This window comes from Balaenoptera acutorostrata, chromosome 9, assembly GCF_949987535.1.
Source record: "Balaenoptera acutorostrata chromosome 9, mBalAcu1.1, whole genome shotgun sequence".
NCBI lineage: Eukaryota > Metazoa > Chordata > Mammalia > Artiodactyla > Balaenopteridae > Balaenoptera > Balaenoptera acutorostrata.
The window spans coordinates 100,885,086-100,897,304 of NC_080072.1; the positions used below are offsets into that span (position 1 = coordinate 100,885,086).

General features: G+C 40.8%; 1 protein-coding gene across 1 annotated transcript in view; it reads left to right on the top strand.

Annotated features, from left to right (window-relative positions):
• Positions 1–5,960: 5,960 nt before the first annotated feature.
• The window catches only part of TBCEL (tubulin folding cofactor E like), a 69,750-nt gene continuing 63,491 nt past the window's right edge, over positions 5,961–12,219 (top strand). Inside the window, exon 1 of the mRNA XM_007196692.2 lies at positions 5,961–6,155. The gene's annotated coding sequence lies outside the window, so the exon portion shown is untranslated. The remainder of the gene's footprint in view (positions 6,156–12,219) is intronic.

Sequence of the window (12,219 nt, forward strand, 5' to 3'; positions counted from 1 at the left end):
ATTAGCTATCTATTTTATACATATTAGTGTGTATATGTCAATCCCAATCTCCCAATTCATCCCACCACCACCACCACCTCCCGCCATTTTCCCCCCTTGGTGTCCATACGTTTGTTCTCTACATCTGTGTCTCTATTTCTGCCCTGCAAACTGGTTCATCTGTACCATTTTCCCAGGTTCCACATATACGTGTTAATATACGGTATTTGTTTTTCTCTTTCTGACTTACTTCACTGAAAAAGAGAGAATACTTTTCAACTAATTTTATCAGACCAATAAGAAAAAGACAAAACTCAGTAGAATAAAAGGACCCATACTCTTCATGAAAGAGAATATCAATTGGCCAATAAGCATAGGAAGAGATACTCAACCTCCTTATCATTAAGGAAATGCAAATTAAACCAAAATAAGATACTACTACACAACAATCAAGATGACTAAATTTAAAAAGATGCACAATACCAAGTATTGATGAAGACGTGGAACAATTGTAACTCGTACACTGCTGTCAGAAGTGTAAATTGGCACAGCCACTTTGGAAAACTGTTTGGCAGTATAATCTAAAGCTGCACTGTCCAATATAGTAGTAGTAATAGTTAGTACCACATTTGGTTACTGAACACTTAAGAGGTAGTAGTAATAGTTAGTACCACATTTGGTTATTGAACACTTAAGAGGTAGTAGTAATAGTACCACATTTGGTTACTGAACACTTAAGCTGTGGATAGTACAAATTGTAATAGGGTAAAATACACATTGAATTTTGAAGATTCAATATATGAAAGAATGTAAAATACCTAATTAATAATTTTCATATTGATGACATTAAAATGACATTTCGGATATATTGGTGTAATAAAGTACATGATTAATATTCATGTTTTAAGTTTTTAATGTGGCTACTAGAAAATTTTAAATTACATATGTGACTTGACTTGCACTATATTTCTACTACACAGTGCTGATCTAAAGCTGTGACCCATCAATTTTACTCCTGAGTATATTCCCAACAGAAATGTGTATATATGTGCGCTAAAAATTAAGTACAAGAACGTTCATAGCAGCATTATGCATAATAGTCAAAAGCCTGAAACAACCCAAACATCCTTCAATAGTGGAATAGATAAATAAATTGTGGTGGATTATAATATGAAATACTATTTAACAACAAAAATGGATAAACTTCAGCTATAGGCAACAACGTGGAAGATTCACCATGTTAAGTGAAGGAAGTCATCTCATTTGATTTCATTTATATAGTTTAAAAACAGAAAAATAAGCTACAATATTAGAAGAATAGTAGTTAACTTTGGGGAGAATGGTGGGGTAGTTACTGGGGGAAGACTTTGGGAAACTGGCCTTGTTCTATGACTTGACAGGCTGGTGGTTACATGAGTTTTTGCTTTGTGATAATTCATTGAACTGTTCATGTATGTACAGTTTTCTCTGTGTATATTATACACACAGAAATATAAAAACTAAGAGGGTTTAGTGACGTTTCCAGCAATTTGTTACAAATGATCTTAATAAATGTAAAGGCTCCTTGATAATTAAGCTTCTTACGACTGATCCATTTATGCACATAGCAGAACAAATTGAGTTGTTTTTTTAAGACCATATTCTGCCCAGTAAGAAAATCCTGATGCTTTCTAAATAGTTCTAGGTATGAGTCTCCAGTTTAAACTAAAAATATTTCTGCCTTTTGCTTGGTCACTAAGCTTGGCATGACAGTCCATTTCCTGACAGATACGTCAATAATGTTGACCAAAATAAAATACAGAATCTCAGAACTGCAAAATTTAAAGCTATAATGTAGCCTAAAAGTTTTTTGAGTAGTGATATCTCTGGGAATCTCATGGAAACTATGGTACTTCCTCTTGAAAATATATACATGTAAAATATTATATGTATTCACCATGGTTGTTTATACAATTCAGGTTATCAGACAGATAAAGCTCTAAGGCAGAAAGAGATCAAGTGACATGGCTGGTTAGTGGGAAAACCAGGACTAGTATTGCAGACTCTCAGTTTTGAAACCAGCCATTATTCTTTCAAGTGAAGCAGTTGTTTTTCTCTTCCCTTGTGTTCCAATCTGTGTACTGATGCTGTTCATATCGAATTCTCACATAATTCTGTCCTTATCCTTTTGCCTACTTGGGAGAGGTCTTCAGCTAAGAAGATGACTCCCTAACTCCCCTTTTAAAATAATAGACATTTAACTGTCCTATATCACTGTTATTTGGGCATATGCATTATCTTTCCAACTACATTTTAGGGGCGATGCCTTATCTATCTTTGTTTTCCCCAAACCACCTAGCTAGGTGAAAGACATACATCTATTATAAAATAACCATTTATTGAATTAGAAGAACATGCAAAAATCTGACTGAAACTTCCTGTTGAACTATATCCCATCATTACTATATCCCATCATTATGAACTCAGATTCTGGTGTCAGACTGACCTAAATATGAATTCAGCCTCTGCCATTTACTAACTGTATGTTGCTGGGTATATCACTTAACCTGAGTCTTACTTGGCAAATCTGATGGCACCAAATGTACTTCACAAAAATCATTGTAAGGGACTTCCCGGGTGGCGCACTGGTTATGAATCTGCCTGCCAATGCAGGGGACACGGGTTTGAGCCCTGGTCCGGGAAGATCCCACATGCCACGGAGCAACTAAGCCCGTGCGCCACAACTACTGAGCTTGAGCTCTAGAGCCCGTGAGCCACAACTACTGAGCCCGTGTGCCACAACTACTGAAGCCCGCGTGCCTAGAGCTCATGCTCCACAACAAGAGAAGCCAACGCAATGAGAAGCCTGCACACCACAACGAAGAGTAGCCCCCGCTCGCCACAACTAGAGAGAAAGCCTGCACGCAGCAACAAAGACCCAATGCAGCCAAAAATAAATTAATTAATTAATTAATTTTTAAAAAATCATTTTGAGGATTAAAGGAAATAATCTATGTGAAATATCTCGAGCATGTCTGGCACATAATAAAAACTCAGAAAGTAGCTATGATTATTGTTATAGCATACTCTGCCCTGAATTAAAGAGCTGGTTGGAGGACCATAGACTTAGCATCTTAGAATTGGACTAGTTGACTAGTTAACCAGTCCAACTGATCCAGGAATTATTTATACACCATTCTAACAGATTTCCCCTTTGCTTAACCTATCCCAGTAACGGTGAACTCATTAGAACCGACTAAAGCACTCTAATTCTTCAGAAGTTCTTCCTTATTATTAGCTTGAACTATATGAAATTGCTGTTTGTAGGTCAAAACAATTAAATTACCAACAATTTCTATTAAAATGACCAGAAATTTGCCTTTCTGTTACTTTCTCTCATTTTACTTCCCTATCCACTGTCTCCTTGTCTATAACGGTCCTTTAGAGATAATAGGGAATCAACTGTGAATAAGACGGATCTAGCTCCTGCCTTCATTAAGGCTTAGGTGCTAGTCAAGGAGACAAGAAAATGAGCAATTATATATAATTTTCAGTCTCAAGGAGGTGGAAGAATAATGTTTCAAGCAAAGGGTTCAGCGGAGCAAATTCCCAAAGAACCTACACATGAGGGCTTGAAGGTATAGAGCAGCACTGCCTAAGAGAACTTTCTGTGATGATGAAAATAGTCTACATTGGCAGTGTTCAATATGATGGTCCTAGTCACATATGGCTACTGAGCACCTGAAATGTGGCTAGTGTTATGTGACTCAGGAAATGCAATTTTAATTCATTTCAATTTAAATAACCACATATGGCTAGTGCCTACCAGATTGAACAGGGCGGTATAGAATAAGAGCAGACAGGGAAGAACATGATCACACATGAGTTTTAGAAAGATAATTCTGCCTATCTTGTGGAGATAGACCAGGGATAGGTAGAGACATTGATCTTGTCTTTAGGAGTTTGCACCATAAGGGGAGAGAAGGGAATGAAAGAAAAGTAAGTCAAGGATATCTCAAAGAAACATGGAAGCATACACAGTCATCTCTCGATATCTGTGGGGGATTGTTCCAGGACCTTTGCAGACACCAAAATCCACAGATGCTGGAGTCCCTTATATAAAATGGTGTAGTATTTGCAAATAACCCACACACATCCTCCAGTATACTTTAAATCATCTCTAGATTACTTATATTACCTAATATAGTATAAGCGCTATGTAAATAGTGCCATGTAAATAGTTGCCTGTGCACAACAAATTCAAGTTTTGCTTTTTGGAACTTTCTGGAATTTTCTTTTTTCTGAATATTCTCTACCTGCGATTGGTTGAACCCGTGGTTATGGAACCTCAGGGGTACGGAGGGCTGACTGTAACTAAGCACACCCAATCATATACAGTACTCATATATGTAGTTATATACGTTGTACACAGAATTTGTTAACAGTAATGACCCACGTTTCTTGCCTTTTTTCCTAGCTGCTCACAGGACATCTGACTTCCTACGTATTTCTGGGTGTCCCCAGCGGTACCTGAGCTCACAGGTAAGTCTATCAGTAAAGTATCCACGCAGTATCCACCTCACTCTTCCTCCTCTGTGCATAGTTCACTCAGCTCTTCTCATGATCCTTGCCACTGAGGCGACTTTAGATGTTGGTTATGCCAACAATCCTGGTGCTTCCAAAGCCACCCATCCTAAGGTGTCAGAAAGATGCTCTGTTCTCTGCAGAAGGAGGAGGGAGGCCCCCACCTCAGCAACCTAAGCCCCACTGCTTGGCTCACCCTCCCCGTGATCCTCAGAACAGTTTCTTTAATCATCTCTTTCAGGCTTTTTTTTTTTTTTTTCTAATTCCCCTAAGCCCTACCTATGGGACAAATCAAAACAAAATAAAATAAGAGAAGTCAGTCCCCAGGAACTGCCACCGAGTCCCTTGTAAAGAATTTTGTCTTCCCCACTCTATGAACCAATAAACACGCGTGCAGGCACACCACAACCCCTCACCTGCTCCCTGACACACACCACATGAATGCACACACAACTTATGCACGTAGACCTTGTCAACTCCTAGCTCTTCTGCTAAAATATCCATATAAGGCTGAATTCTCTTCAGGATCAGCCAGCATCATCTCTATTTCATGTACATTCCTGCAAAAGAAATGGTCAAAGAAGTACCTAAGCAATCACAGCTCAACAGTAAGATATAACGTGTATGGAGCTGGAGTAATAGTACGGCATAATGTGAAATGCATGCACTTGACTTCCATGCCAGATTGACCTGAATTCCAATCTCAGCCTGGTCATTTTTACTAATGGTCTTGGGCAGATCACTTAACCTCTATGAAGTTCAGTTTTTAATTCTATAAAATACCTACTTTGGGAAGGTGGTAAAAATTAGAAGTAGCATATGTACAGTGCCTGTTATCTGGAAGGGGCTCAATAAGGGGAAGATGCTATTAACTACATAGGTGTTGGAGCACCGAAAGCTCAGGATGCCACAGGCCTTGTGAAGAGGACACAGAATAAACGCCAGAGTGCTACCACATCCTTACACAAAAGCATCTTGGGATTGTATCAGATTACAGCCTAGAGCTCGCTATTGAGGACATTGAAGACAGAGACAGGAAGTGAATTGATCAGGGTCATACGGCAAACTAGTGACAGAATCAGGACACAGTCCTAAGTAAGTCTGGAAGGTTCAACTTAATGCTCCTTTTCTGTAAGACAGCACCCTTGCAGAGGCCCGGGCTCTGCTCTGACCTGCCCCTGTTCCACTCTGATGTGACAATTTGTACTCCTCCTTTGCACCCAGGGTGTCCCCTCACGACGGGCAAGAGAAAGAGCAGATGAGGTGTGTTTATAGGGTCGACCAGGCCGGCACAGACATCCCCGTCGCCATGGCAACCCCAGCTCGGTCGGGGAGGACCCGCTCCTCCGGCGCCCCCTCCCAGTCACGCAGCGGACGTGACACGTGCGACGGGGTCACGTGTTGTTGTTGGGCCGTGAAAGCTGCTTCCGGGTCAATGCAGGACACTGGGCTCCGGCGGCCGGAGTGGGGGACGAGGTGAAGCGGATCCGGTCTGCGGCCGGCCGGGAGCAGGCCGGAGGCTGAGCGGCGGCCACGGCGGCGGCCGGGAGGGGGGAGGAGAGGCGCAGCCCGAGGAGCCGCCGCAGCAGCTCCCCCGCCTCCCGGGCTGAGGGGTGAGTGGAGCCCGGGCCTGCCGGTTCCGCCGGGTTCTCGAGGCCCGAGGGGCTCCCCTCTGGAGCCGGGGTGCCGTGCGAGGAAACAGCGGGAAGAAGTCGGAGCGGGACGAGGCCTGCCTGGGCGAAGGGGAGGATGGGACATCTGCCCGGTCCGGAGGGAAGATGGGGCCGGGCCTGGGCTGAGGCGGCGCGGGGAGGGCCTGGGCTGGGAGAGGGAGTCGGGGCCCGGGTTGGAGGAGGGCGTCTGGGGGAGCCTGTCCGAATTCCTGAGAATCCGGACTTCTCACTGTGCCCCGGGGGCGTGGGGGTTGAGGAGATGCCCCCTGGCTGGTAGGAGATGGAGACGACTCTGGGGCTGCTGGGGAAATAGGAAACTTGCCTCTGAACCACTGAATCAAAAAAAAATCAAAAGATCAAAAATAAAATAAAGGACGTTTCCCGAGGGAGGTTTGGTGGGGGAAAGGAGCGGACTGGCATTCCCAGGCTCTTGGGACTCTAGGCCTGCTCGTGCCAGGGGCTGGTAGAAGGATGCGGTAATTCAATAAGGACTTTTGGGAGAATCATTTTGCCCCCAAGACAATTAACTGACAGTGAGGCGATTGGAGTAGGATGGGGCCTGGGAGGAGGGTACCCCGTCCTGGGATCTGGAAAAGGGGGAGGGTAGGGATCTGTGAGGAGCTTCATTCTCCGCTGAGAATGGGGAGTACAGAGTTCAAGGTCCTCTTCTAGGAAGACATACTGGGAATTGGTGAAGCGAGAAGGAGATTTAATACTGTCTTCTCTTGGGGCACAGTGATTCTAGAAGTTGAAGTTCAGGAAAGTTGGTTTGAAGACTAGAACTGTTTATAGTCAGTGGAGGAAGGAGGAGCTCTACTCTGAAGGTTGCTAAGCTACCAGAAGCTTGTAGGCACCGCCTACGTCTGTTGTTTGGGGAAGTTAGCAGTTCTTTCAGGTCCAGATACAGGTTTAGTTGAGGCATGTCCCCATTCTTTTTATGCTGCCCTGGAGCTCTTAAATTGGTTTCCACGAGTCCATCTTGAGCTAAGAGATTATGTGTTGGTTTGGAGGACTAATGAAGACATTCAGCCTTTGAGTCCTGAGGCATTTGATCTAAATCTCTAGGGTAGGAGCTTTCAAACTTTTTAAAAAATCATGCTCCATAGTTAGAAGTACATTTTACATCATGATCTAGTACTTACCGACATAGGAATGAAAAGTTTCACAAAGCAGTATTTACCCTTGTTACTAATGATGCATACTGATAATTTCTATTATATTTCATTCTTTTCCATTAAAAAATGCTGACTAAACCCACTAAATTGATATATGGGTCACAAGTTGCAGTTTGACAAACACTCTCTCCAAGGCACATTTCTTTGGCTTCAGTTAGTGTCTTCATGTATGTTTCTAGAGAACAAGGATGATTATAAGGAGATGGATGGGGAGGTGGGGAGGTAGAGTGGAACCCACCTGGTGCGATTGACTGCTTCATTTGTTTACATATTTATAAGGTGTAGCAAATTGTACCGTAATCTTAATCTTTGATAGCTTAATGTTGCCTGATCATTTGTGAAATTTTTGAAATAAGTGTGTGCTTTAATTTTCTCTATCCTTTGCTGGGTCTGAGAAATATGAGAGGCCTAGTTCCATATAGTTGATTCATCCCTACAGCATCTTTAAGGTAATTTTATTTTAATCTTACAGTGTTAATACACTAATTTTGCTTTTCTGCTATTTAAAAAATCTCAAGCTGAAACCCATACTTCCTTACTCCAATAATTAATGTATGGTATACTTTTTCTACATGATTAAAGGTGCAGGTTCATGGCTTTAGTAACTTAATCATAAATTTAAGTATAACTTTGAGTCAGTTAACATCTTAATTCCCCCCATAAAAACGGCGTTTTCATCTGTTTATAAAATAGGTGAGGTCCTTGTATGAGTAGTATTATAATAAACGTTAATGAGTGTTGGTGAACAAAGTGAGAGGCCTTCATGTGTTGCCATGTTTAAAGTCCTTTTAAAAGTTGTCACACAGCCTATTGTTACAGGGCGTTGAGTGTCAAATGATGTTGCCTGATTTCAGTAGGTACATTTATAGGGTGTATTTAAGACCAGTTTAATAGTTTTAATTTTTGTTGAGGATGCCTTTGTATTATTTGGAACATGGAATTCAAGGGCACAGCCATCAGGAAAGTATTGCCCAAATTAAAGTTTACCAGTGGGGCCACATTCTTGATTAGATGCCTTATGAAAGCACTCTTATTATCTTCAAACTGTGTGTGTTATAAAATATATCTTTCTTACCTTTAACTATTGACTATGTCTTGGTTACTGATGAGAGGGGCTATGCTGGCATGTATCAGCCGTCCTTTAAAAATTACCTTCTAATCAGGTAAATATTTGTTTTAAAATATTTAGCTTTAAAGAATGTTTAAAAGTTTTCTTTTTGTGGTAGGTGTTTGGGACATTAAGGAAGATTCTCATTAATTTCATTTTTCCGGGAATCACGTGTACCTGTCAATAAACGGTTGTGGAGAATTTACCCTGAGTGATTGTGTGTGCTTTTTTATAGTTTTCATTTCTTCTCTTGAACCTCAGACTCTTAAGTATTTCCACTTATAGCAGGCTCTTTTCCCCTTCTAATATTTGCTTCCAAACTGCTGTGGGTTTGGAAATTAGATGCTTACCTTTGTTAGAACTTTGTGTAGAATGAGATTATATAGCTCTGAATAATGTTCTTTCATTTATATATATGTTAAATATAATATATATATAAATACTTTTTTTTAGTGTATCAACTATGTGACATGTATTTTGTCTGCTCAGAGACCTGTTAGCTGACATCTGAGTCATGGGCTGTGTTTTAAATAAGTGAACTCTGTATATTTTGGGCCTAGTTGGCTGTATAGAAAAAGTTGTAAAGAGTAATATGAAACTGATAGTAATACAATTTGGACTTAAGGGGTGAAGAAATCATTTAGCTGTGATTGTTGCCTTTGCCCTGCATGCAATTCATTGTCAAGAGATACCGTTCTTCCCTTTTTCTTTGCCACTACTGTGTTCTAGCTTTTATTTCTTTGGGATTGGAATGCTAACAGCCTAACTATTCCCGTTGTTCTCAATCTACTTGATCTTGCATAGCTTCATCAGAGGACTCTTCCAAAGAATATTGCTGTAATTTATAATTTCCCTCCTCAAAAACCATTAGCAGTTTCCCAGTGCCAGCACTGAATAAAGCCCATAGTGTTTAGGTTGACATTGAGGGCATTCTACAGCCTATACTTTTTACTGACATTATTTGTGCATTCCTAAATGCAGATCCTCTGTTCCTGCCAAGCCGTCTACTTGTCGTACCTTCCTTTGTATGTAACATTATTCCTGAAAGTCTGTGGGAAACATGTTCCCTTTCTTCATGAAATCCTACTCGTCTTCATTTCATTACAGATGATCCTTCTTCCTTGAAGTCTCTCTTGCTGTTTTGTTTATACTTCTTTTCCTGTATTGCTTTGTATTTACTGTTTGTGTATCTTGTTTCTGTCTCTTTTAGATTGTAAACTCACGGAGACAGAGGCTCAAATATACTCAGATCTCTAGGACACCTAGCACATGTTTTATCACAGGATAGTTCATGGACCAAGTGAATCAGAATTGATTGAACTAATGGTTAAAATTGCAGATCTCTGCAAATTCTGCCCTAGACTTACTGAATCAGAATCTAGGAATCTGCCCAGGTGATTCTAATGTACAGTAAAATTTGAGAATTGCTGACCTAGCATGATGCTTTAAAATACAGTAGGTACACATACAATTTTTTAGCAAATGATGTAAATGAACTGAGCAGTTTCAGTTCAGCAGATTGGTTTAATTTGAGGGCTTTGGAGTCAGGCAGCCTAGATTTGAATCTTCTTTCACTCACTAGCCATCTAACTAGCCTCTCTTTGCTTTAGTTTTCCGATGTGTAAAATGGGGTTAATAATAGTACCTCTTATAAAGGTGTTTTGAGAGTTGAATGATATCACAAAGAAAACAACATACTACAAGGTAAATAGTGAACTCAGTAGATATTATCTGCTTTTGTCATTATGATGATCATGATAACAAGGCTCATCAAAATAATGAAACGAGAATAGATTCAGTGTCAGTCATTGTTAAGCAAATTGCTTGTGTTCTCAAGAATTTAGGCTTAACGTTTATTTTCCATTTTAGACATAACAGTTGGTGGACCTATATGGTGTTTAGGTTTAAATTCATAAAAATGTGTTTTGCCTTCTTTAGAAGGATTGGTACCAAATTAACATGTTAGATTCCCCCCCACCCCCTTCATCTCCCTGAAGGATAAAGTGCAGACTTGTAAACAGAGGACCTTAGCCTCTTGCCATCTGGTCCTGCAGGCCCGTCTTCATCTTCCAGCCCTTCTCCCTCACACTTCACGCCAGCCACACTGCATTTCTCACTTTCACTTATGTGTGCCTTTCCCCCTTATTTTTCATCTAGGAGTTCCTGTGACCTCTTTTAAGACTCAGGTTTATGTGTGGCTGACCTTCTTGAAGAGAGTCACTCCCTTGGTGTTCTCAGAGTGCTTTGTCCATACTTATGTATTACCCTTGTGTACATTGGTCTTCTTTTTGGAGGGAAAAGGATTTAGTCCTGGCCTATGGTCCCAGTACATTGTATATAATTAGTCTACCTCCGCTAGAAGCAGAGGTGCCTGGGGGTTATTTGACTCATAAGCTCTCCCATTTTTCTGGACTTTCCTACTCAGTTTTCATAATAATAACTACAATGTATTGACCACTTGCTAGGCCAGGTGCAGCTAGATGCTTTAAAAACTTTTTTTTTTCATTTAAACTTCACAATGACTCTATGAAATAGCTATTAATAGTTTCATTTTACAAATGAGAGAGCAGGCATAGAGAGGTAAACAACTTGCTCAAATTTCAGTGCAGATTCATGATTGAACTCAGGTCGAATTAGGAGAGTTAAACAGATGACACACCTCCGCAGCTCAGGACTCTGGCTATGTGAAACTTTCACTAATCATTCGTTAATGGTCCTTAGGATGTGATCTATTACTAGTACTGTTGAGAAAAGGCTTCAACTAAAATTCCTCTTAGATGAATGCTTTTCCAGTGATTTTCAAAGTTTCTTTCCATCTGTAATACCTCTCACTGGTTTTTCTGATTTTCACGTCACTGTCAGAAAATACTACATATTTATTTAAAGTAAAAATTCACTTTTTTGTTCATCCAACAGGTATTTGTTGCCATGCGCCTGACCCTGCTCCGTACCACACTGAGCTGGACTGACAGATCCCTGCTTTTGTGGGACTTTGGTTCTGGGTGGCGTTTATCACTAAACTAATAGATCGGGATGAGTGCTGTCAAGAATGAAAGAGGGTGAAGTGATAAGTGATTGCTGGTGGCAGTGGTGCCATTTTTAGTGGGCGGGTTAGAGGCAGCTTCATTGAGAAGGTGACATTTGTGCTTACATTTATTTGAGGCTTAAGTGCTGAGATGAAGCCAGCTAAGCCAAGAGCCAGGAAAAGGTCATTCCTGTAAAAGCCTTAAGAGGGGGAATCAGCTTGGCAAGTTTGAGAAGTAGAAAGCCATGCTGGCTGAAACCTAGTGAGCTAAGAAAAGGGTGGGAGGAGGTAAGGTTAGAGAAGTAAGCACAGAACAGATAAAATGAAGCCCTGAAGACTATGATAAAGATTTGGATTTTATTCTGAGTGTGAAGGGAAGCTTTTGGACAGTTTAAAGGACATGATTTGACTTAGGTTTTGAAAAGATCACTTGGATGATCTTGGAGAATGAATTATACGGTCATGAGTGACCCGGGAGGAAGCTATTGCAACAGTCCTAGCGAGAGGTTGATGGAGGCTTAACCCAGAGTAAAGTAGAGGAAATGGCAAGAATTGGGCAGAATTGGGGTGTTTTAGAGGTTGGTTAATTACGGGGATGTGAGGGGAAGAGAAAAATCAAATGTAACTCTGGAGGTGGGGACTTGGTGGAGGAGGAGGCAGGTTTGAGGAGGGAATTAAGAATTATGCTTTTGCCTC